The sequence below is a fragment of the Toxorhynchites rutilus genome, chromosome 3, assembly GCF_029784135.1.
Source record: "Toxorhynchites rutilus septentrionalis strain SRP chromosome 3, ASM2978413v1, whole genome shotgun sequence".
Lineage (NCBI taxonomy): Eukaryota > Metazoa > Arthropoda > Insecta > Diptera > Culicidae > Toxorhynchites > Toxorhynchites rutilus.
The window spans coordinates 91886238-91914118 of record NC_073746.1 but is presented as its reverse complement, the minus strand read 5'-3'; the positions used below and the strand labels follow the sequence as shown (position 1 = coordinate 91914118).

Genomic DNA, 27881 nt, shown 5'->3' with positions numbered 1-27881 from the left:
CAGATTACAGGGCAAGCTAAATAAAACCGTTTAAAAATAACGATCGCGTTGCAACCATCGAGCGTGTTGGTTCCTAAGCGGTTCAGTTGTCGACTTTGTATCATTTTTATTCGAGAATACTAATTTTGTATAGTGAGTCATTTTTTATACGTCATTTTTTTTGTGCAAATCGGTTGCGTGACTTATGCCCCTCCCTGTATTAAAACGAAAAACAGTACATTTAACTGGCGGCATAAATTTTATATGATGCAATCGGAACTTTTTTGATCTGGCAGGGGATTTTTTTTTAGTTCTCTGTGAAAAAAAAATTAATATTTTTTGTCCTCAGACAAGAATCTTATATAATTTTCCATACACTACGTGTATTAGTATTCGAATTTTGACAAAACATTTATTCTAATAGACCCCATCCCATAACCTCTTTTTTATAAATGCAATTGTCTGTAGTTATGAGTTCTTTTCATTCGTGAACCGTAATTTCATCATTTTTTATTGTAAAAAAATATGCCTGTGGCATATCATCCAGATATGCTTAAATTTGCTCAAACGCAGTCATAGCTCATTGGAATACTCAAACGTTGTAGATGTTACTTAATTTCAGTAAAATAATTAGGAACGAATATCGGAATTTTTTTCATTGTATTATAATTAGAAAAGAGTGATTTTTAATATTGTTTCTTTTTCATACTTACCATAAATTTGGACATCAATACATTGCGGGAATATTTAATTACATTTTACATCAGTGATAGCAACGGCTCTAACGGCACTACATCGAAGATAGCAAAAAGCATACATTTACAACCCTTGCAATGGAAGGACCACCGGTACCCAAAGAAAGAAGGCAACATTATTTGATACAGCCAGATACAGTTTTAAAAGCACAATACTCATTTCCATTAATCCCGACCCGTTGGGGTGTCGCTATCGCTTCTCGCACGTGTGGTATGGTATTCGAGCTTCATATATTTATTGTAGCATTTTCCTCAATTTAATGTTCCGCACAGCACAACAACGCGCCAATGTCTTCCGTAATTTCGAAGCGCCACCACCATCGCCTGGAGGGGAAGCAGCGGCAGCCAGAAGGAAAAGATGCTCCCCATATTATCTTTATCTCGGAAAAATATGAGAGAATCATTTTAAGAAAATATTATCTCGACATAAACATGCAAATACACAGCCAGCACAGACATCCAGTACCATATATAATGTGCCACGTCAAAAACATTCCAAAACGCGTCGGTATTCCTCACTCACCAGGATGAAGGCAACAAAAAAAAACTATGCAAAATCTTTCCAATGTGTGTCTGTTGTCGGATGAGTTTCTCTGGCCCGGCGGTGGTGGGCAGGGGAGATGCTTTAGCTTTTCTCCTCAGTTGAAAACAAATGTATGCTAGCTTGATACAATCTGCGCGAGAGAAAAATGTTTGACTTATACCCGACGTCAGAAGAATTCCATTTCCCCGGGAGGGATTTTTGCCAGATTCAGTCAGTCCCTGTCAGTCGGTTTTCTCCGTGTTCCCTCCTGATACGAGTGTAAAATCTCGAACTTTATATTTGCACAACTACAAGAGCAGCGCCCCCTCCCGCCGACGAAAGACAGAGCGAGCGAAAAACAACACATCCAGATGAGATGTCAAGAGTATATCAGAGCGACTGGGTTCATGGATTCCCTCGGGATACGGCTGGATGCTGCCTGGATGGATACGATTCTCCGCTCGGCTGCACCGGCTGTTGGGTGGAACATCAGAATGATTGACATTTTGATAAAATCTCTCTCGCCTTTCTGTCGCGCTGTATATACAGTGCTGCTCTTTCTCCCGGGACCGAAACCCGACCGAAGGAGATGGATTCCAGCCCGGGTTCCAACCAATCGGGACCAAGTGAGTGAAAGCGCAGAATTCGCGTTGATGTGATGAAGATGAATAAAAAAGGGATTTTCAGCGGGCTGCCGTGATAGAACAAGTAAATTGCATTCGTACAGAACGGGTTTAGCGAAAGATATTACTATACTGGACGCATTTTTGTTTCTGTTCGCTTTAAGGTTCAGTGTTGGGGTTGTGAATGGCTCTCTAGGGCAATCGAATTATTCTGATGAACAATTTTTAGCATGGCCTATTTTTTTGCACCGTTTCGTTGAGGGATTCACTAACCAACACATTCAATATTGTTGTATTATCGCTTGTGGGATTTATCTAAAACGCATATGTCACAGACTTGTTCGATCTCAAATTGATATCCGGCCAAACCACTATTCATTTTACACTAGAAATGATTGCAACCTCAGCTGCGCTGAAAATTGTTGCAACGAGCAGATGTTTAAAAAACGTTGCGACAACGATTTATATTACATACCTCTGAACTGAAGAGTTCAAAGTAGTTCGACACATCATCATCATCATTCCTTACTACGTACGTACTTTCATCGCTCCTTTTGGTCGATACAATTTAAAAGCACAACTTTACGATATGACAAGAAATGGTCGAGTTATAATCGTTCGGAATGATTTTTGATTTTTTGATTTTTTCTTTGTAGTTAGGAAAATCTATTATTTCCTACAATATAGTTTTTCGATTTTCCTTTACCTCCATATCATCCTGATATGCTTAGTCCTACATCAAAATACTGCACTTCATGCACACAAACTGAAAGAAACAGCTCTCCAGTGAAACAACTTTTTCTCTCGGTGTATTTGCATTTGGGTGCTCCCGTGGGAGAGTGGTTAGTGTCAAACCTAACATGCCGGGGGTTCGGGTTCGATTCCCGTTCTGGTCGGGGGAATTTTTCGTCAAAGAAACTTCCTCCGACTTGCACTGTGGTCACGCGTATTCTAGAGCTTGCCACTCAGAATGCATTCAAGGCGTGTCATTTGGCATAGAAATCTCAGCTTGACCCAAGTACTACTGCCTATAATTTATAATACTAAACATTTACAAAAAAAAATGTGACTATCGAAAACCAGTGATAAAATGTTTGCATTAGCAAGTTCCGTAGAAAACAAACATCGTGATTTTTTAAATTTTTGTAGTTAAAACTATTTTGTTTTGCTGTTTATATGTTCCTCCGGTAAGAATCTCGTTACGAATCTACTATAAATTGTAAAAAAAAAATCTTCTATGCAGAAATATTTATTAAAATTAGCGTTAAAGTAGTGTTCGTAATTTGAATCAAGTTCCGACGCATGGATCGAATTCCGAAAGAAAATGTTTGAACACACTATTTTCCGGCAAATATAGCGATAGTTCACAAATTGGGGTACAAGGACAATCCAATTCTGGAGCAACAATATAAAAAGACCATTTGTTAACAAATGATTGCAAGCTCTTTCCTTGCAAAACGCAGGTCGCAGGTGCAGACCAACGAAAGTAAAATTGATTTTCTTAGCCAGATTTTCAACTAAAACCACAATAACAAAACCGGGGTCCTGAAGTAACAGGTCGAACTTGATTATAAAATGATTCGATTATCCAGTCATTTCATGCCAACCCCCTTTAGTGGTTCTCCGATTTCCGTGAGAAGTGGTGGTTTTTTTCTTTATCGCGAAATATCAGACCCGTATTTTTTTATTTTTTTGTTAGGGTGACCTTCCATTCTAGGGTGGTCCAAAAACTCATTTTTCCCCATTTTTTCCAAAAATGATTTTTTTCTAAAAACCATAACTTTTGAACTACTGGACCGATTCAGATGATCGACAGATGATCGATGTCAAATTAAACCAGTTAGCTGGTCTTTTTAGAGAAAATACTTCATCTGCAAATTTGATAAATTTGAATTTTATTTTCATAATACGTATTTTTTATAGTTTTCATGATCTCGGGACCAAGGGCGCTATATTTTTGTTATATTTTTTCTTAAAAGCTGATGATTTTTTACACAACATATCTAAAATTAATCTATGGTCTTAAAATCATGTTTCCCTTTTTTTAAAAAATGACGTTTTTCAAAAATTCATAACTTTTGAACTACCTAACAGATTTGCATAAACGACATATTAAATTGAAGTCAATGAGCTAGTCTTCTTTGAGAAAATATTTAATTTGCTTAAAAAATGGAATCCAATTCGCATAGATCTCGTCTAGTCGCATAGGAATATCGAACGAAGACTAAATCATGTTAAATTTGTAAAATACTAATTCAAAAACGATGAAAAAACACACCTCTGATTTTTGGATATGATATGTAAAAAATCCTCAGCTTTCAAGAAAAAATGTAAAAATACATAGCGCCCTTGGTCCCGGAACCATGTAAACCAGAAAAAAACGAACACAATCGATTGCGAAAACAAAATCCAATTTTCTTGCGAGTAAAGTATTTTTCCACAAAAGAATAGCTAATTCGCATTTTTGATATATTGATCATCTGAATCGGTGAGTAGTTCAAAAGTTATGAATTTTCTAAACAAATGCTTTTTGGCTGTTCGGAATTTGAGACAAAAGTGTTCGGAATATGAATCAATGACATAAATGGTGTTCGGAATTTGAGACAAATGTGAATTATGTAATTTTTAGTTTTTCACCATGAAAATACATTTGTAAATCTTTTTTTTTTTTTAAGTCAAGTGAAAAAGAAGGCTCTATTGTATCCTAAAATCAAATTAATTTCGTGAAAAAGTACCATTTTGAGTAATGAGACACTGTTTAATGACCAACTAAGCTTAAGTGTTCGGAATTTGAGACAAAACGGTATTCTGTTTTTAAGTAAAAAAATGTTTAATTTTGCGAGCGTGTAAAAAATGACAGATGCATCTTACGTCTGTTTTCATTCAGAGTTTTCATTTCACCAGCTACATTGTTACTTTTTTTCCACATTCCAAGTTATTTTTTTAATGTCTAAACGGAAGTGTAATTTTACCGACGAATTGCACCAAAAGCTGCATATGTGATTCATACGTGTCTGTGTTTTGTCATTCCGTGAAAACCGAAGTATGAATTCAACAATCAACCTTTACAGGTAAATCTGATTTGGAAAAGCATATCTAAACACAAAAACATTGCAAGAATATTCACTTGGCATTAACTTTCAAATTCATGCTGAACTATGTGGTGCAAATATCAAATCCAGCCACTCAGAATATTTGAGCTGCAGAAGGAGTTCTTGTATTCCACATCGTGAAGCATCATAACAGCTTCAAAATCAGGGCACTATTGTGTATGTTGTTTGATGACTTGGGACCGCAAAAAAAATCTTTTGTGCTCATAAAGAAAACATTCAGATAGGTGTCAAAGAATTATATAAAACTAGCTGACCCGGCAAACTTCGTCCCGCCCAAAATTTATTTTTCGTTATTACATTCACGTTTTTTACTAAGCTCACGTTCATAGATTCAATCGCAGAACTGTTCATTGATTGATCTTCTAATCTACCCTTTAAAATTACCTTTTACTATAAAATTCCTATTACTTCTACCAAAACTCGTCATATCAGATTATTTTCAGACACAATTCTCGTTCAATATTTTTCAACCACTTGCAAATAACATGTTTCTCCGTTATATGGGATAAATGTTTGATACAGAAAATATGATAGAATAAAGACAGCCCTAAATCGGACAATTCCTTTTTTGATTTTTTCTCTTATCAACACATTCGGTGATCCATTTTTATATAGGAGTGCGTTTTATCACATTAAAAAATGGTTACGGGTTGTATCTAGGACACGACCGCATATTTTCGACGTAGAACTACGCAATTATATTATGCAATCCACTTTTTAACCACTTCGAATATTATTTTAGAATGCATCGAAATTTTTGTAAAAGATTATGTTCTTCGTTACAAATAAATTTGATGAACGTCCTTTTTCGTTTGATATGATGCCTAGGACTACCAAAATATGCGAACGGAAGAATTGTCAAACGTTCATTGCATTTTACGTTTCCCTCTGAAATTATAGCACATCTCATGTTTACGTAGTTCTCGAATCGCGAAAGTTCATTCACCTCTAGTATCTGAAATGACAATTTTCCCAGGCTTCTCAGTTTAAAAGTACGTTTTAGGAAATATTCCAGTCTGCACAACGACAAGCCAGCACAAAAGTACTTAACACCAAAAAATACCCCCGACTTGTATGTATTTGCAAAGCGGATTCCCCCAGGCACATTAATTTTGAAGTCCGTGTTAGGGAAACACAGCTCAGCGGGAAAAAACACCCCCGATTTGCATGTTTTGACAAAGCGGATTCCCCCAGACAAATACCCCCGACTTGTATGTATTTGCAAAGCAGATTCCACCAGGCACATTAATTTTGAAGTCCGTGTTAGGGAAACATAGCTCGGTGGGAACAAAAATAACCCCGACTTGTATGTATATTTGCAGAGCTGATTCCCACAGATACATCAATTTTGAAATCTGTATTGGGGAAACCGTAAATCGGGCCAATCAAAACTGGGCAGTTAGAGCGTTTAGATAACGCTTGACATTTCACAGCTATTCAATTGTTATTCTCATGAAAAATAATGTCTTAATAATTGTGATAGACGCGTAGAAATATTTCCTATGAATTGAAGCAAACATTAAGAAATGTTCGAGTTATAAGCATTCGAAATACGGGTAGGGTTAGCACACAAATCGGCAGAACAAATGTATGGGAAAAAAGGAAGTTCTTCCAGTTTTCATGAATTTAAAGCATTTAGAGATTAGCGAATTGTAATATGTAGCATATCAAACAAATCTTAGAGAACTTCCGATTCGATTGGTATGCAAATCATGAGAATTCGTTCACAGTGAAAATAGTTACTAACGTTTACTTTATTTCATAAAAACGTGACCTATTTTCAGATTCGGCACCCTTCCTGAAAGACGTAGTTCTACGTCGTAAAATTTCAATTGTCATGTTTGGTTGGAATATGCTTGGTTGAATTATATGTATTATTGTTACGGGACCCCTTCTCCAATTCAGAGGAGGGAGGGGCATCATACCATCATAGAAACATTTCTCATATTCAAAAACCTCCATATGCCAAGTTTGGTTCCATTTGCTTGAATAGTTCTCGAGTTATGCAGAAAATTATGTTTCATTTCTATGGCAGCCCCCTCCCCTTGAGAGAGAGAGAGAGAGAGAGAGAGAGAGAGAGAGAGAGGAAGAGAAAGAGAGAGGGGAGGAGTGTCTATCTACCATAGAAACGATTCGTGCTCCCCAGAACCTTCACATGCCAAATTCGGCTCCATTTTCTTGATCAGTTTTCGAGTTATGCAAAAATTAATGCTTCATTTCTATGCCAGTCCCCCACTTTAAAGAGGGAGGAGAAGTGTCGATTCTTCATAGAAACGTTTCGTGCTCCCTAAAACCTTCATATGCCTAATTTGGCTTTATTTGCTTGATTGATTATCGAGTAAAGTAGAAATTTTTGTTGTGCTCCCGTGGCCGAGTGGTTAGCGTCAAACCTAACATGCCGGGGGTTCGGGTTCGATTCCCGTTCTGGTCGGGGAAATTTTTCTTCAAAGAAATTTCCTCTGACTTGCACTGTGGTCACGCGTATTCTAGAGCTTGCCACTCAGAATGCATTCAAGGCGTGTTATTTGGCATAGAAATCTCAACTAAGTACTAATGAAAATGACGCAAGTAATACTACGTTGAGACGGCGGAGTTCCTCTAGGAACGTTAGTGCCATATAAGAAGAAGAAGAAGAAGAAATTTTTGTTTCATTTGTATGGCAGCTCCCCCTTAGAGAGGGAGGAGGGGTCTCGAACTATCATAAGAACCTTCCCCGACCCCAAAAATCCCTATATATATATATATATATATATATATATATATATATATATATATATATATATATATATATATATATATATATATATATATATATAGATTATTTTATGGTCATAATCGTAGCTGCAACAGCTGTCCTTATTTTTAACTCCAACCAGATGGTATCCCTCTGCAGAGAGCGTATTTAACATTGGGTTTTCGGAAAGAATAACACTATTGACGAGTCCTCAGAAAAAAAAAATCCATGTTAAAGGTGTCCATCTTCCGATGTATGAACGACTTGTTGGAAATTGCAATAGCTATTTATACCTATTTTTTCAGAATTTTGAAAACAAAAATGTCAAAAAGATCTCACACAAAATCTATTTGACCTACAAAATTTTAGTCTAAGAATGAAATGTAGAAAATTATTTATGTTTTCATTGAATTATATCAGACAAAATTTTGAAAAAAATATCACTGAAAAATAAATATTTCGAAAATTAAAATTCATTTTTCTCGAAACCATGTTTATTTCATTCAGAAAAAATAGATATGAATAGCCCTTAGAATTTCTAACAAGTCATTCATACATCGGAAGATTGGCACTTTTACAGAAAAAAAGTTTTTTGAACAACAACTTTTTCATATTTTTTTTAATTATTATTAATTCTTAACATTTTTATGTATAAAAAACCCGGCAAACTTCGTCTCGCCCAAAATTTATTTTTTGTTATCAATACCTTCAAACATTCACGTTTTCTTGCTAAGCGAACCTTCATGGCTCCAATCGCAGAACTGTTCATTGATTGATCTTCTAATCGACCGTTCAAAATTATCTTTTATTACTAAATTCTTAGTACTTCTACCAAAACTCATCATTATTTTCAGACAGAATTCTCGTTCAAGATTTTCATTTTCAAGATTTCACGTTTTGTCGAACTACCATAGAAACGTTTATCGATCTCTAAAACCTCTATATGCTATGTTTGATTCCATTTGCTTGATTAGTTCTCAAGTTATTCCGCTCCCTTCTCCCTTCAGAGAGGGGGAAGGAGTGTCTATTCACAATAGAAACGTTTATTGCTCCCTGAAACCTCCATATGCCAAATTTGGTTCCGCTTGCTTGATTAGTTCTTGAGTTATGCAGAAATTTATGCTTCATTTGAAAAATGAAGTTTTGCCTTTTTCGAGAGTCACAATACTTGCTAAGAATTGAAATCTCAACTATCGAACTTCATGGAATTATGTTAATACAGGTCAGACTCGATTATCCGGAGTATTGATTTTTTTTTTTCACTCCGGATAATCGAATCCTCCGGATAATCGAGTCAAAACAATTTTTTTTCTTTATTTGTTTTTTTTTTGCATGTATTTTTCGTTTTTTGAAAATAAAAGAGGAATTTGATTTTTGATTCATCCCCTTAAAGTCAGAAAACACCTTTCTCACATGAAAAAAAATAATTTATCCAGATTCTCTCAGGAGGTGATAGGCGATCATATTTGATGAGAAAAATCCTCCTACGGATATGTTCGAATTTCAACAAAGTTGTAGAACTTTTTGTTTTTGTTTCGGACTCTGTTGCTTCATACTGGCTCTACATTGAAAAGTACGCTACGGAGGACGATTCTGAAGCTTTCATTTGAAAGATGAGAAAATTTAGTACAGGATATAGTAGTGGAACAACTATATTAGTGAATTCTAATAACATTTTGGAAGTGAAATATTTAAAAGCTAATAATTTTCATGTGTTATTATTAATTTTATCCTAAAAATTTATATTAAACTAGATTGTTTCTATCAATTAAAATGAAGTTCTTTAACCGTTCCACAATTTGTTCTTTGACGCACAACTTCTATCTTTCTTAATTTGGCTGCAATATCGATATAAAAAATTCCTGGTGGAAATTCAAGCAAAATCTTCAAAAATCACGACTTTTACCCCACTGTACATGTAATATCCACTTAAACTTCACCTTAACGTTGAAAGGTTACATTTCTTCATGGAATAAGTCATAATTGAATTATAAAGAAAATATTTTTTTCAAACTTAATATAATCGAGTCCAAAATTGTATATAATCGGATCACATATAATCGAGTCTGATCTATACTGTATTATATTAGTCAAATCATTTCATTTGATACCAATATTGAGGGAATTGTAAAAAAATACATAGTCGACCATTTTGTGGCGGCGACCTTTTCGAATTTATGTTGTTCATAGTGTAGTGTATTCTCCAAATCAAACCATTCAGCCATATTTTTTTTGCGGCGGCCAAATTGAATTTTTCAAGATCATAGAATACGCAGTTTTATAATGACAGTAGAATTAAATGTACGTCCCAAATTTCAGATCAATCATTCAACAGGAACGGGGTTAATTTTCTATTAATGTGAGACAACCCAACAAACATTTAAACATACATAGAAACAGGTCGAGCTGGATGAAACCATTCAAAAAATAATGAGTTGTTCGGGGACTGCGGTCATCTTGAAATTGAATTTTTCATTATCTGCTATGTTCTATTAGTCGAGAACTTTCTTTTGATACATTTTTGGGCATTTTTCATAAATAACTGTGTTCCACAAGTCAAGCCTTTTCATTTGATACCCATATTGATGGGGTTGTGAAAAAAATATATATGGCGCCATTTTGTGGTGGTGGCCATTTTGGATTTGAATTTTTCATAAATAACTGTATTCTACTAGTCAAGCCTTTTCATTAGATACCCATTTTGATGGTGTTCAAAGAAAATATGTAATCCGCCATTTTGTAATGGCCGCCATCTTAGATTTGCATTTTTCATAAATAACTGTATTCCATTAGTCAAGCCCTTTCATTTGATACCCATATTGATGGGGTTCTGAGAAAATATGAAATCCGACATTTTGTAGTGGCCGCCGTCTTAGATTTGTATTTTTCATAAATAACTGCATTTTACTAGTCAAGCCCTTTCGTTTGATACTCATATTGATGAGATTCTGAGAAAATATGTAATCCGCCATTTTGTAGTGGCCGCCATCTTGGATTTGTATTTTTCATAAATAACTGCATTCTACTAGTCAAGCCCTTTCGTTTGATACCCATATTGATGGGATTCTGAGAGAATATGTAATCCGCTATTTTGTAGTGGCCACCATCTTGGATTTACAATTTTCATAAATAACTGCATTCTATTAGTCAAGCCCTTTCTTTTGATACCCATATTAGCTATTCAATATAGAATTATTACACAAATTATTCAAAATTCCCGAAAATCAAAAATAAAATACTTCGGGTAATCGAGTCTAAAATTCCGGATAATAAAAAAAATTATTCAATTTTTGAGTAAATATTTTCAAATGTGTTTTTTTTTTCTTGAAAGTCCTCCAACTTAATCTTAGTCAAATATCTGGCACTCGAGCCAACATATTTAAAATATTTTTTAAAAAAATCGGAGAAGTTCGGATCAAAATAGCTTACTGTCATAGTCTTCATAGCCAATATTTGCCTATATTTGGAGGAAAACATTACGTAAATAAGTATAGATTTTTTCCATTGAATTTTCAATGACATGTCAATTCAAGACCGTATCTCGAAAGAATTCCTCGATTTTAACATCAAAGCAGTAAGAAACATTCATTCAACGAATGCACTTCAAAAGTGTTGTAACACATTCACCGTTTTTCCAGGTAAATTAAGTTTTGGTAGTTGATGCCTCCTGTATAAAAACAATTAAAAAAAAAATAAAACTTTTTTTTAAATTTTACTATATCGTTCTTGCGGGGTGTTTGGTTTTATTTCAGTGCAGCTTCGAAAATATTTGTTTTACATTTTCTCAAACAAGTTTGTTACTTCCGTTTGAAGAAAGAATCCAAAAAAAATCAAAAGTTCCACTTCCAGATTATAAATGTTATACACTGAAGACAATTCGCCCTTCTGAAAAAAGGCCGCTCTTTTGATAAGGAGCCAAATTATGTTTATGGACATTGTTTGCGATTCATGGCCATCCTCAGGAACTTCATACACACTTGCGAACTAACGCTTTAAGGTGGCTGCAAGTTTCTGCAAGAGATTTATTTTTCAAATAATGGTAGCTGACATTTTGCGACTCTTCGTTTGCCATCAAATTGTCTATCACTTCGTTTTTTTTTTCAAAGGAACCCGATTGTCGTCATGTCGAAACTATGTGTTTCCACACATCCAAAGTTTCCGAAAGCGTAAGTAATAAAAAGAGTATGTTTCCTACATACGAATCAAACGCCAGATTACACAGTCATTTCCAGCATGCATCGGACCCCATAACGGCGCACCACATCTCAAAATCGCCCCATACATCACGTTTACGTGCCCTTCTTTGATGGCTGCTCCACACTGCCAGCTAAAAGCAACTATTTCCAAAAACTCCAAGATAAGAATGATTTGTTTCTGTCGATTTACGAGCACCGACATCGCCTCCGCTGACCACATATACATGCTGGATGTAATAATGCAGCCATCAGAAGCTGCTTCCTCTCCTCTCCGGGCGTGGGGAGGGAGGGATAAAGCAAGCATTTCACGGTCCCTTAAAAATCTCTTCCACGCGTGGGCAATCTTCTATGGGACGACCATTTCCGCCCTATCTCTTGTCGTCGTTCGCTCCGATGACAAGTACTTGCTCAGTCACCGATATTGCGATATTCCGTTGGCAGGCAAGAGATTTATAAGGTTTTTAGAAGCTCCGTGAACACAGAGCTTCGTCCATCGCAGCCAGCTAGAGCCGTGCGAGAGTTGCCGCCATGACCGGCATGTATCCGGCCATGTCTCGGACCGTGGCTGTGACGGCATGACAGCGCTGGTCATCATTATTGACTAGACTCCATTATTAATGCGTTACGATAAAAGTACAACTGAGCAATCGTCCGAACGGGGTGACATTTATGGACTAAGCCGGGGGGACTTACAACCGTTTGCTCGATCGGGCCTTTCTCAGGAGAACCGCACGCCCCAAATCGGCGGGGAGAGAGGTGATGATATTTTTCAATCGTCGCATACACCGAATTCCTGTGGAATGCAGATACATCGTCATGGGTAGAAGATTTCGAGAGAAAAAAAATATTTCCCACTTTTCTCCGCTCCACAACGATTTTCACTTTGCCCGCTGAGCAACCCCTGCCAGAATCTGTACTCTTCCACTGACATTCGGTGCTTGCTGCATGGCCAGGAGCATCGTAAATCATGTTCGTTGTATACGGAAGATAAAAGTATTCAATCGTACAGTGGTGGAAATTTTCTGTGAAATATATCCCTTCCTGATGGCAGTTTCTTTCGTGGGACAGTCGCTTTCCAAGAGCTTTCTGCCAATGATTGCCGCTCAACCCCAGGATCGTTCAGTTCAGTTCGAAAAAACTCGTGTACGGTAAAAAACGACCAGGCCAGGAAACATTCCCTGTGAGAAAATCTATTATTATTACCTATAGCTATTATGGCTTGCGAGTGGGGCTGGAAATACCAATCGCAGGATTACAAATATTTATAGACATTTATGTTATGGTCAACTGAAATAAGAATATTTTTCCACCTATCAAAATAAATGCCTTTTCCGCTGGTGTGCAGAATGGCCTCGGACCAACGCGCCACGGCGCTCGCTAAACGGGTCCGGTAAACCGCAGAGGCAGTTCATACCATCTTCCAGAAGAGTTTATATGTGGATCAACCGATCCGTAGCCGAGCCACACATTCTAGATCTACGGCGGAAATCTATCCTGGGTGTCCTCTTTGTTTGTGCAATAAAACATTCTCGCCTTTTCTCGCCAAAACCTGCACACATACTTACATATCCACCCCCACAACGTTCACATTGCACCGATAGGGGGAAAAGACAGTAACTGAAGCTGAAGCTGAGAAATGGAAGAAAACTACTGGATATAATGGTCTCCTAAACTAAACAGCGCCGTTTTTACAATTGCCCGCTTTCTAACGAGTGGAGTATTTTACGTTACACGTGTAGATATAAAGCTTTCGGCTATTATCATCATTTTTATAGCGTTAATCGTCGTCTGATTTTCCCGAGCGGGAAGGTAAACCAAATGGAAGAATGATTTGAAACGGTCTCGCCGTGCGGGAATTGTTTTGACACTATTTTAGACCTTTTTTTGATTTGAGATATATCTGAAATGATAGTGAATGAACTTCAAATGTTTTTTATGTATTCTTCTATGGATGTGTATCTGACATTCATACAAAATATGATCCATAAATAAAATAAAATATAAATAAATGAAGATTTTGTTTATACAGAGTTGTTTGTACTAGTTCTTTTTCTTTAACACGTTGAGCCCAGCGTCAGTCCCTAGGGGCCGACATTGAGCTTTTTGGTAGGAAAGCGCTGACTGAGTGGGACTGACAGTAATATAATTCGTGTACATATAAAATCGTATAAAATTCGAAAAGCGCGATTTGATTCATCACTACAGTAATTCGGTATAACAAGCATCGGTGATATACACTATGGTAAAATCGATCTAAAAGACATCATATATGCATCATATTTGCATATATGTCCGTCGCAAATATTATTGTGTACCGGAGCGCTGTGAAGATTGGTTTGTTTTGTTTTTGTTGAGCCGCAAGGTCCGTAACGTTGAAATGCATTTCATTTCAGAAGCATTTGGGATTCCGTCTTTGAAATTGGTTTCGTAGACAATTTGTGTAAAGCTTTCTATCGTCCAAACAAAAAAAATAACGAGCTTTTCGTAGACTTAGAGGCCGGTCTTTGTATGAAGGTCGCGAGGGTCGGACACTTTCGAGCCATTCGAAAATACACCAACGCTGTTCCTGACTGTGGACGGGACCTATCCGCCAGAATACATCGGCTTCGGGTATCCATGGGTAAGAACAATATCGTACCTGATTCATCCATGCCGAATCGCCCAGGGCAACTCCAACCGTAGTGTAGTGATACTGGCACCTCTTCTTTGACGAGCACACTCACATCTTTCCGATCGGAGAGATCCTGCACACTATCCGGAGCTATGCTTAAAAAAACATGCGAATCACCACAAAACTCCAGCTTGGTGATCTTGTCCGAATCCGACATAGACTCCGATAGCCAAAACGATCAAGACAAAACCCTCACAGAGAAACCCTCACAGTCACACCAGTTCTTCGTACCACTCAGCCCATAAACCTCACTGATACAATGGCAACGACAAAAAATAACAGTGGCAACGACCGCAAATCCGAATCACCACTTACCCAACCCCGAAAGACATCCGTCATCGTGTGCAGATAACAGGCAGGCAACCCACTTTTTTGCAGACACCCCTGGCCTAAACCGCGACCAGAGTCTGCCTACCATACAACGAAGAATGGTAAAGACCGTTAGCCCAAATAATGTTCCGTCCAACTCCATCCTCACCTATCTCACCTCACTTGCTTTCCAGTAGGAATAGTCGGGACTCTGTAAGTGCGGACGCTATTCGATGAATCGATGAATAACCTCCGGCATCCCTCTCTGCGGGGGGTCTTCGTAGCCACTTGGTTACGCGTTCGCTTACCAAGCGATCGATCGTGAGTTCAAACTCAGGGCCCTCAATTGACCATCTTTGTGTTGTTATAGAATAACTACGTCCACGTAACCATCATCAGCGATGGAAATCGATCCACGGTGGAACAAAGATCGATTCATCCATACAACTGCTCTGCTCTGCAAGAAACATCGGGCTGCTGTTCTATAAATAACTCAACAATGATCAATATCAACTGTCCCGGACGGTCTGCTGAACAATGGAAGAACAGAAAGAATACCCTTACGCCTAAATGGCTACTACTGTGTAATTTACCATAATGTAATGGAACAGAAAACTTAACGCTCAAATGGCTACTACTAACTACTGTGTAATTCACAATTTATAGAAACATAAACATATGTACATGTGCACGATTAAACCCGGCTCTGTTACAGCTAAATGCTAATGAGCCTAATAAATAAATGGGATATATAAAAAAATATCCCTCTCTGCGATCTGTCGATTGCCGAAGCATTAGTGCCGAAGCATTAGTGCCGTAGCTATTAGGACAATTCCCCGCCACACCGCCCACCGGCAGCAAAGCCTGCCCTACGAAACATCCACTAACCTCACCCTGCAATGGAATATCAATGAACTGTACAACAACTTGGGAGAACTGGAGATCCTTGATCGAGAGCAATGCATTTCCAGCATCGCACTCCAAGAGGTAGATCGAGTTTCCCCAAAAACATCCAGGAAATCCTCGAGGGTAAATTCCAATGGCACAACAAACGGGGCTCCGTCTTGCAACACTCCATTGCTTCGGGTGTCCAGAGCAACACTCCCCATCTACGAAAACCAATTCCCGATAATAGCAGTCTGAATCGAGACTCCGATTCCGGTGATCATCATTGGTTTGGTAGATACCATGTGTTACAACCCCGGGACTACGAAGAAAACTGCTGGAGACGTTAGAAGGCTTGGAGAACCCCAAAATCTTTCTGGTGGACTTCAATGCTTATCATCGCAACTGAGGTGTGCAAACATTAGGGCAAAAAAAGCGCTTCTTTGGTGGTCCGAGGACATCAAACAGGAGACCTAGAAACAGAGAAAGTTTCTCCATACGGCCAAACGATTACCAAACGAGGCCCGATGAAGGAGCTGCCATGAACAGGTATCGAGTGCGATCAGAGTACGGTTAATCCAGAAGGGTAAGCTAGATCTGGTTTTTTGACGTCTATCAACGAGAGCCAGCCCTACGCGAGTCTTTGCGCAGAGTAAAGCGCTGAATATGAAGAGGAGGCTACGCAGCCCCATTTAGCGATCCGACAGATACTTCGAGCACGCACGGAGAGTGTTTCACGGAATTATCCTCCATCCCCCGAGTTCACCCGTCGACAGGAAATGGACACCATTTCGTTCAACAACTCTGTGGTCTCGGTGGGCCACCCCAAAAATTCCCTCAGCTGGAACTTCGACATCGAGGAACTTCCCGTCGCCCGTACAATCCGCCAAAGGTGAGTCAACAGCTGTCTTTGCTTGGATAGTCCGTTCTTCTCAGTATCTTTAATGACATGTGGACTGCACATGAATTCTCGAGGGTTGGAGACACACCCTTATAGCACCCGCACCTAAGCTCGGCCAAAGCAGCAACAATTTCAAAGGCTGCCGTCCAATTTACTTTCAAAATCATGGAAAGAATGGCGAACAGACGACTGATCACTTTTCTGTCCGAAAATAGGAAATTGGACTATCGGCAGTTCGCCTTCCGACCTAGTTTGTGCACCAACAGCTACTTCGCGACCCTCGGACACGTGATAGCCGAAGTCAACAGAAACCTTCAGCACATGAAGATTGTTGCAACTGGACCTGGGAAGTTTGTGGTCGAAAAATACTCAAAGGAATTATGTCTAGGAAACTTAATTCGAGGAAAACTATTTCCAAACCATACCGGAGAAACAACCGGAGGCTCCCGGCTGTTCTCGTGGAGAAGCGCATCAGGAACAACAAGCCGGGGCGAGATTGGCCGGTCGGCTGGAACACTTCAAGCCCACGATAGTAGAAAAATATCGTCTCAACGAGATCAGATATTCGAACGGCTCAAGGGTACCGTCAATAATAGGATGATTTCCAGCAATAAACTGCCAGGTCTTCACGGTCGTGGTGGCTAGCATTTTCGAGGCTATCACAATTCCATCTTCCAAGCCACTGCTGGTCGTCTCCGATTCGACGAGTGCCATTGATGCCATCGGTACGGCCAGGTTTAACCACCCATGGGTACAGGCCGTCAGGAAGTACATATTGCCCGACACTGAGCCACTTGGTGTCACTTGACGACGTGAAGATATAGATCACCAACTCTTTTTGCACTTTTTGGGCCGCAAGGTGGTGTGCAGGAAGAGGGCAGTTCTTCAGAAAAGTGAAGGGGATTGCCAGGTTCGAGGACCAATCATTGCTCGGTCTCGCACCGATTCAACAGACGACCTTTCGATCTAATCTGTGACCACTGCCAAATTCGCAACTCCGTCGAATGCTTCCTGTGTGGTTGCCCGAAATACAATGATCTACGATACTTTATCATTTTATCTCCACCCAAGCTTTGGAGAATATTTAAGATAAATAGAAAAATTCGAAAAAATCGACTAAGAAAATCATCAATCATATCAATTTTATCAATCTTATCGATAACACTCAAGCAACAGAACAAAAGAACGCAGAACAATGATTGCTGGGTTAGTTCTTACATTCAAAATCAAGGTTATTTTCGTACGTATGATTCATCATCACAAGAGAACGGACGGTCAGATTTGAGCTGCCTTTGTTTCGTTGTGTTCGTCTTCACCCAAATTAGAATGATAGAATAATATGGAGAAAATTGAAGGAAACAAAAATTATGTATATGTTCTGCAGTGATTTTTTTTACAATTGGAGTTCATTCCTTCGATTGGAATCAAAGTTGACGAGCTTCGAGCTTTGTGTTCCGTTATTGTGAAAATAATAATGGATTTTCAGAATACGCTTATGACCTTATGACCTTTGTAGGTTTTCAAATCATGTCACTTCTTCATCCGCTGGATTATTCCGATGCTGGTACCAAATTTTTTGGTCAAGTCACAAATAGAGGCAGATCGATAATAACGAATATAAATCACAATTTTCTCGTCCAATCTGGGGTCACTAGAACCGGGTTTACATCCACTTCTTGGCAGATCCTCCAGAGAACACTCACACAGGTGTTGTTATGTTTTGAGAAGTAAACAAAACGTGTTGTTTAGACGTCCAAAAAATCTGCATTCGTTTGTAGGTAATAACGTATCAAATATTTGAGAGAACTTTCGATGCACTCCATATAATGAAAGAGTGATCTGGGAAGTTTTACCTCACCCGTCGTATTCCCCTGTTACTCCATCAGATTAAAATTTGTTTCGATCCATGCGGTTTTGATCCTTCGAAGTAATCGCAAACTGGTTCGATAACTGAATTGCTTCAAAACAACCAGTCTTTTACCAGCATGAAATTCGTGTATTGCCTGAAAACTGCGGTGTTCGATGGAGCATACTTTGAATGAAGTAGCAGTAAATTTATGCTTTCTATATAAACTTTCAAATCTTCAAATTAGAAATAAAAATATTATCTACACTAATCAAAGCTTTTTTTTCATCTTCACTCAATTTATTTATTAAATTCAATGTACACCCAGGTTTTTTTTACGCGGGGGATACGTACCTCGTAAAAAAAACCGCGTTAATTGGAAAATCCGCGTAAAAAAAACCGCGTTAATTGGAAAATCCGCGTAAAAAAACCGCGTTAATTCGAAAATCCGCGTAAAAAAAACCGTGTTAATTGGAAAATCCGCGTTAATTGGAAACTCCCCGTAAAGAAAAAAAGGTCACATAAAAATCCTCTTGAGAATCCTGATGGGGTGCGGCATACGCTCTGAGGGAGCTTGAAAGGGAGAGATATGAACTGAGAGAGAGAAGTGATGTTACTCAGGTTTACGCGCAAAAATCGGAAAATCCGAGAAAAAAACCGCGTTAATTGGAAAATCCGAATTCGAGTAAACATTTATTGTAACTCATTAGATGAGCGATTTTAGGGGGTATGACGAAGCGAGGTGGAGTGTGACAAAGTAGTTGCCCAGCCTAAGGTAAATTTTATGGTTTAAATGCTCAAAAAGGTGCGCCTGAGGGAGAGATGTGATATTGCTCAGATTAAAAATAACATAACAAATTAATTCAAAAAAATCCAAATGTTTAATATCTTTGTTTTTTAAATTAATAGAACACAGATTCAACCAAAAACTGATAGAATGTATCGTACAATGCTTAATCGCTATCGTAGATAACACCACATCGTCGGCGTTTCAACGGGCTATCGACAGGTTGTGGTTCCTCGCCGTTTAGCTGTGCATTTTCGGTAGTTTTCTTCTCGTATTTTACCAGCTCGGTGTATCGTAGTAAACAGTGCCTTAGATCGTTACGGAAGGAGATGGCTCGCTCGATACAAGGATCGTTTGTCACAAAAAAATCAGCAAGCGTTTCACCAAGTTGCAAACCTTCCTTAATCTTGCTCTCGGTGAATTCCGTTTCCTCGTCATGATCAATATTTGCTGAATTATTCACATAATCCAGTAAATCTTCATCCTCGAAAAATGGTTCCCTTAACATTTCCGCAATATCTGCGGTGGAAAAATCATCGAATCCTTCACCGCCAACAGCATGGGCTAGAAGAAGTATTTCGCCCTCTTCGTTACTTGCTGGCATCGATGAATGTACACAGTCAGGCCTCAATGGCTTCCAGCAGGCATTTAACGTTGACCTCTTCAACAGTTTCACTGCAACTTCAATGGATTCTACGCATTCACGCATTGTAAAATACTTCCACGCTTCTAATATGGTCGATGCATTGCCTGTATCGATTTCATCCAAGATGTAGCGGAAGGTAGTTTTAATATAATGCCTCTTGAACGTGGCGATAATGCCCTGATCGAGCGGCTGGATTAAAGATGTTGTATTCGGGGGAAGGAATACAATTTGCACATTCGGGTGCTTGACGCGTAGATGCCCAGGAGCGTTGTCAATTACGAGAAGCACTCGAAACTCCAGTCCTTTTTTAGCAAGATAAGGTTTGACTTCCGGCACAAAGCATTCTTCTAGCCATCTCCTGAAAATCTCCTGCGTTACCCAGGCTTTTGCATTCGACATCCAATGTACTGGTAGATCATTGAAGTTTAAACACTTCATGGATCTTGGACGTAAAGATTTATGCAAAAGCAGTGGTTTCAGCATTCGATCTCCTGAGGCATTGCTACAAAAAAGCAATGTAATCCGGTCTTTAGCAACCTTGATGCCATATGCCGACTTTTCCGCCTTTGCCACATAGGTCCTACTCGGCATTTTTTTCCAAAACACTCCAGTCTCATCCGCATGAAACACCTGATCTCGGTGGTACTTACCATCTTCGATCAACTGTTTAAACTCGGCTGGATATGATTTGTCTGCCTTCAAGTCTGCTGAAGCACTTTCGCCTTTAATCTGCACATTCCTTATCGAGTGCTTCCGAATGAACTGTAGAACCAACCTTTGCTAGCGGAAAACTCCAGTTTCTTTTCAGAGAAGCTCGACGGCTCTTCTTCCTGAAACTTCCCATAAAGCCGCAAAGCTTTAGCCATGATGGTTCCTTGGTCCAAGGGACAACGCTTCTGCGACATGTTTTCTATATATATAAGCAACGCTTTTTCCATTTTGTTCATTATTGGGTCTCGAATGTACGAAGAACGCTTGGCGGTGCAATCTGCACTGCCCACCACAGCTCTCTTGATAGTCTCCTCGCTTTTTTTTATAGTACGTACTGTCGATTCGCTCAACTGGAACGTTCTGCTGACAGCGGCAATAGATTGTCCACCTGACAAACATTTCAGTACGTCCAGTTTTGTTTCCAACGTGATGGACTTTCGCTGTTTTTTGTTCGTTTGCTGCGGAGATGCCATTTCGGACTGCATAAAGAAAAAAGCCATTTTGGACTGCAAATGCGTAAACGAGGGAATACAAGTACTTACCTAAATGTTTGTGTTATTGAAACAACCAGGTCCACACCGTTCCGGATAGCAATACAATTTATTCTATGAATTCGTAGCAAAGCTGAAATTTGAACTTTACAATTTGGTAAAATATTGCATATTTGCATAATTACATGTACAGCTATTCATCTATCTCCACTAAATTCCTCCAACGTGTTTGGGCAGTTTGAGGAAAACCCGCCGACAACAATGATTTTGGTCAACTACACACTTACTAAAAATAAACTAATAATTTGTAGGGCTTAAATGTTCTCTATATATATCCTTCACAATGATTTGCTTGCACTTTCACTTCGTTACGCTGCTGTACTTCGGTACCCCATCGATAGGCTGATGCGCAGTAGGATGACGTGACTGCGTTGATGTTGCTGTTGTTGTTTTTTTCATCCTTTTTTGCTCTATGTGGTTCGTGTGTGGCTCGTGTGTGTAAAGTTATTTCGGGTTCGGTTGTTTTTAGTTCCTCGGAGGTCCCACGTCCCACGCGCTTATTTCATTCCTAAATGGGATTGATGCTATGCATGAATTTCATTGTGTGTGGCTCTCGACGAGCGGACTTAAATACATGTACATGAATCTTTCTTCCCCCAGCCGTTATGTGGGGTTGGATGAAACTTCGTTGCACACGAAGGTCGTACGGAGGATTTCTGCTTCGCAGTGGTGTGCTCATCAATCCATTCTTGCACAAGCTTTATGCTATCTCGAGATACCTCTTCTTGCACTTGCAGATTCATCAGCTAGCGACCCAGCTTGTATTTCTCCTGGAAATGCTTTCTCTGCAGCGCTAATTGCCTCTGTTCCAACTCTAACTGCTTCTGGTCTAATTCTTTCTGTTCTGTCAGGCATTTGCGTTGCAAAATCTGTCCTCCGACTTGACGTGGTCGTTCTCATCGAAACTGGCATAGGCGGTGGTGAACAACGCGGGCAAATTGAATCTGTGTTCGCTACAGATGCATCGAACCTGGCACATAGGTGCGGCACTAATATCCGCCAATAGCACTAAGTTTCGTCATATGGTCTCAGGAAGCATGAGGTACAGATTTGATATTGCTCAGTTTTTTTTACGCAGTGACCGCGTTAATTGGAAAATCCGCGTAAAAAAAACGCATGAATTGGAAAATCCGCGAAAAAAAAACCGCGTTAATTCGAAAATCCGCGTAAAAAAACCTCGTAAAAAAAACGCGTAAAAAAAACCTGGGTGTAATCGTTGTTGATTAAGATATTTTTTTTATAAAAATGCTTAAATATTCTCTTGAATCCAGTTCCAAAATAGTTAGTTATTGGTACAGTAACGGTTGTAATCAGAAACCGAAAAAATAATTTGCAGTTTTACGGGTTTTCTTTTTCATCATTTCATACACCGTTTCATTATAGTACACTCAACCGTTTTTATTTGAATTTGTTTTGAAAAACAATAAACATTATACCATTGCTTTTCCCTGGAGCTGAACAATTTTTACAGTTTTTATTTGTTTGCCTTATTTTATTCGACGGCGAATAAAATGCATCTGAAATATATTTTCAAAGGAAGATATCCGAACAGTTTTTGAACAAAATTTACACTCGGGGAATCCGATCCGAGGAGCTGCTGCAGGTTTTCCTTCGCCGCATCTCTGCTTGGCGCGAAGATGAATGGGCGATGAAAAGCGCAAAAGAAGGCTAAAAAACCGATGTTTTCTCTCGCCATTTGGACGGTGAAATTTTCAGCTAGTGAATCCTTATTGCCGCACATAGCCACACACACGGGAATGAAAATGCCCGCACTCTCCGCGCTGTCCATTGGCTTTTAATCTATTAGAATTCTTGGTCGTTGCTTCGTAAACTGGTGATACAGTTGAAAAAAAATATTCGTACCAACTGAAGCAACATTTTGGTCTCTTTTCCTTTGGAGAAGGCCATATAGATAGATGGCGCCGCCGCCGTAATAAACGACCGAAAATGGACTAAACCATATCCGTCGCCCCAATGCAATTGCAAATATTCGACTCTCGAATCTCGGTACAAAAGAAGGAAAAAACCGGTGAAACAAAGTGCCTCGTTTGCCATTAAAAGCGCACCCAAGGATCGACCAGGATCAAGCGCACATGTGAGATGGTTTTCGAACAACAACAACAACAACCACCAGTAAAAGAAAAATATACCAACAGTCTCCTTCTCTGCATGGATGTGTAACGCGTTTTATTTTCCGCATAGATGAAGAGGAAACGGAAAGTCCTGGCCTCAAACTGAATGCCTACAACTTGTTTATTGCTACCAAATGTAATTATATATAAAAGAATTTAAAAACCCTCGCAAAATGTACCGTTTTTTTGCAGCTGCCTTTTTCTGGCGATGTGCTGTTTATTCCTCGAGACACGGTTCACATTTATCCTGCTTTCGGGAGGCCCTGCCGCCATTATACTGAGGTTTGATACCACCGGAAGAGTTACCACAACTCCGCCTGTTACCTCGATATTTTACGAACAAACACCAGAACATCCCGCACCACCCGCATCGAAAATAATACATCTGCCGGGGTCGAACCAGGAGTCTGAGAGGACACATCCTTCGGAGGGACACTTTCGGCAGAGGGCCACTGTCGGCAGTAGTTGCTCCTCGGAGTAACAATTTCCATAGCAAATAAAATGAAAATCTTCATAATTTATTTGCTATTTAGATTTATATTTATGCTTAATGGGGTATTGCAGCTGGACTTGGAACCACTCGCCATCGAGAGTCGTTAGTCTGCCGAAAAGGTATGGTCTTCAGGCCGCTCGCAGGACAATGCACAGACAAAAGTTCTCGTTTTGAAAACGCTCGTCGGACCTGTTTAGCGCAATGGCTCCTTCGCTGGTCCGGGAACCTATTATTAGTGAGATGGGAAAATAATTTTAATCTTTTCTCCCTGCACGAGATGTCGGCTCAGTGGAGCGCTCTGGGTGGCTGGGTGTTAGCGGCCGGCCTCATTCGCCGGAAAGGATGTGTTCGCTAACAACATGGCGGATTTAAAGATGAATTTTTCCTAGCGCTGGTTTGGCAAACGTACGCGTAGTCGTTTGACCGCTGGCTGGTGTGGAAAGTTTCTATTCGGTCACTTTTGGAGACTGTAATCGCAACTGCAGAATATCAAGAAATTGACCCGCATTTTCTTCAACGATGTTTATTTTGGGTTTATGTTAGTTTACCTCTCAGATCAGGCATAAAATATTTTTCTGAGAAAAAATACTGTTGCTCAGGTGCCAAGTGTAAAGAGTAACTGAAGTTATTAGAACCATAAATTAAAGCCTGTTTCAGGCAGAATTCGGTTGCATAAAGTAGACATTTCTCGGCATAGAAATAACGTACAAAAATGGAAATTCCATTTCCTCATTTTGTAGGTTTTTGATGAACTCTGAGGGATAAACCATGAAAATTGTTCGTTAGCTGTTCGGATGAATTTTCGACTTTTCCGTGCGATACCATTCATCATTGCACAGTAGGGTAACACGGGGTGAGTTGGACATACGGGGTGATTTGGTCCACCCCTTTATATCGAAAAGTACGGCTCAACTTGGATTTTTTATAATGTCATCTTCTTTCATTAATGAACCGTGTGTAACTAACGTAAAAAAACATTGGTAAAATTCGACAGGTGGAAGGAAATGGTAGCATGAACACAGCAAGCACTTTGGTTGTCGAAAGATGTGAATTTTCCGATCGTGGTTTTAAGGTTTTTCCCGCTGATCAAACAAACTTTTCGTGTATTGGGCAGTAAAGTTCTATTCGCCTACAGAAGAGGAACAATTTGATACAGCGAAACTGTAAGTTTGATAACAATAGATGAAATTAATTGCATTTTAATTTTTGCATGTTGTGTGGAGTGACATGGACACGTTTTTGTGGGGTGAATTGGTCCTAAAGATTTGAGGTTTTTCTTTGGTCTAATTGATTCCAGATGCCGCTGAATTACAAAAAGAGGATGGGCAGACAACGTTGGAAGAAGGAGGAGCTTGAAAGAGCAACGCAGGCCATCAAAAACGGATTTTCTTTGACTAAGCATAGAAACTGTTTGAAAATGCTCGAACAACAGTGAAAAAATCCATGCAGAATTCGTGATGGTCTCAATCCAATTTTTCTGTAAACAAATTTGCACCTACCCGCAACACCCTCTTTACGCTTGGCAAGGTAAAATTTGTTACCTGCTATTTGTCCGAAATTCATTTTTAAGGTATGTTTCTCCGTCCATCGAAATGCTCCCTTTGCACTTAGTCAACACTTCCTCGTACTTGCACAGGTTTCAACAACCAGGTTTTGTTTCAGCGTCCTGTTGGGGTGTTCGCTGACATGAGACGACCGTAAGACCGCATACGAATTCGCCGAACTATACTGTTTTCGCTAAATCCCACAAAGAGAGCCCAGGATTGTTGTGGACTGCTCGAATCACCATTGCTCGTAGATTCTGGTCTTATGTTCCACCTGTAACGTTTGAGTGCGGTATTTACAATCAATTTCGGAAATTTCAGGAATATTACGATCCTATCTCGTGACCACGTAGAGTTCTCAACGTGAGTTTGCAGTCTTAGAAACTGTTGTGAATGCCAATTAATGTGATATCTATTCTGCCCATGATTGCATAGGAGACGTAATCGAAAACACCATTAGTGTTGGGAAAACGCATTTTTGTTGTTTTTTTGGCCTACAAGCATAACCATGCAAATTTCCGATGAAATGATCTGTCCAGTTGAAGGATATTATCGGTAAAAAGAGGGCCTATGCGATTTTGCGGATTAAAACATATTTTTCCATTTGTAAAACGCTTGCGTCTATTTATGCGGACAATTAATCGTTTCAATGAACATTTGTTCACATAGCTAGACGTAATCACCAAGTTGCTCTGTCTGTGGCGTTAGTATTTACATTTCCGATAATAGACAAAACGTCTCCGTCGGTAGTTTCAGTTGTTATCGGATAAAATCAAAAAGGTTTGGAAGAAAGTTAGTGAAATGTCTGGAAAAGGTGCTCTGGATTTTTGCGAGTCTATTATAGTACTTTTTTTCCTGAATACTTTGGGATATGATAAGAACAGCAGGTTCGTGTTTTTTTTTAATTAATTGAATTTGTAAAAGCAATCTGCAATGTTGGTAATTTTAGCAACATGATATACCGATATCACGATCAATTGCATGAAGATGGTGGAGTCGCATTTAAGATGAGATTGAGATGCATTTGAGTGGAAATTAGCATTTAGAGCTCGACAGTTATTCTCTAGACAAAAACTGCCTTAGACAAAGTTGTTACATATGATAGAGCGCTTGTTTTTATGTTGTCAAAAATAGGGTGACCAAAATTGTCGATGAAATAAAAAATACAACTTTCTTATCTTTATAGATAGAGATAAACATAGTTCAACAATATTGTAGCTCCAATTATTTGAAACATATTTGTAGAATAAAGTTTTCTCGATCTCTCGAAATAACTGATATAGCGCATTTTTTCTAAGTTACGTTAGGGTCACCATGAAAAAAAACTGTTTTTTTGCTCTAACTTTTATATTTCAAATTCTACATGCAAACTGTCTTCCAAAGACTTTTAGAGCTTACTAATACAAACATTTTTCAATGCAGAACTTGTCAATATCTCAACTTCACTCAAAGTTATTAATATTTTTCCCAAAAAACACGCTCTCTTCATTTGTTTGTCATTCTTTCTGGGGCAAACATAAAACATGTTTGTTGACGGAATTTGAAAGAACAGATTTCACTCTATATAATATGTGATTTTCAAAACTATGTAATTTTCTATATTTGAGTAAATTGAAATTGAAATCATGAGTTTTTGGGTGAAACCACATCAACAACTTTGAGCAGGATTAAGATATTGACAAATTCTGCATCGCAAAATATTGGTATTGATAAGCTCTAAAAGTCGTACGAAGACAATTTTGATGTAGAATTTTGAATATAAAAGTTAGAGTAAAAAAACCGTTTTGTTCATGGTTACCCTAATGCAATTTAGTTAAAAAACAATTTTGTGGCAGATATTTATTCTTTAGACAAAAACTGTCTTCGTTGTAATGTTGTGTAATGTTGTAGCCCAAATTATTTTAAATAACTTTGTAGAACAAAGCTTTTTGTTATCTTTTAATATAATCGATTTAGCGCTTTTTTCCTAAGTTGCATTATGGTTACCATGAAAAAGTGGGTTTTTTTGCTCTAACTTTTATATTTCAAATTCTACATCAAAATTGTCTTCATACGACTTTTAGAGCTTAACAGGACCAACATTTTGCGATGCAGAACTTGTTAATATCTTAATCCTACTCAAAGTTATTGATGGTGTTTTATCCAAAATCTCATGATTTAAATTTTATTTACTCAAACACGAAAAATAACATAGTTTTATAAATCACACATCATGTAGAGTGAACTATGTTTTTTCAAATGTCGCCACTAAACTTTGTTTATGTTTGCTCCTGAAAGAAGGACAAGCAATTGCAGAGAGCGTATTTTTTGGGAAGAAATATCAACAACTTTGAGTGAAGTTGAGATATTGACATGTACTGCATCGCAAAACGTTTGTATTAGTAAGCTTTAAAAGTAAAAAAAAGTTAGAATATAAAAATGTTTTTTTTCATGGTGACCCTAAGACAACTTAAAAATAAAGCGCTATATTGGTTATTTCAAG

General features: G+C 38.6%; 1 protein-coding gene across 1 annotated transcript in view; it reads left to right on the top strand.

Annotated features, from left to right (window-relative positions):
* LOC129779250 (zinc finger protein ZFAT) overlaps positions 1-27881 on the top strand; it is a 224618-nt gene that overhangs the window by 171368 nt on the left and 25369 nt on the right. The window lies entirely within an intron of this gene.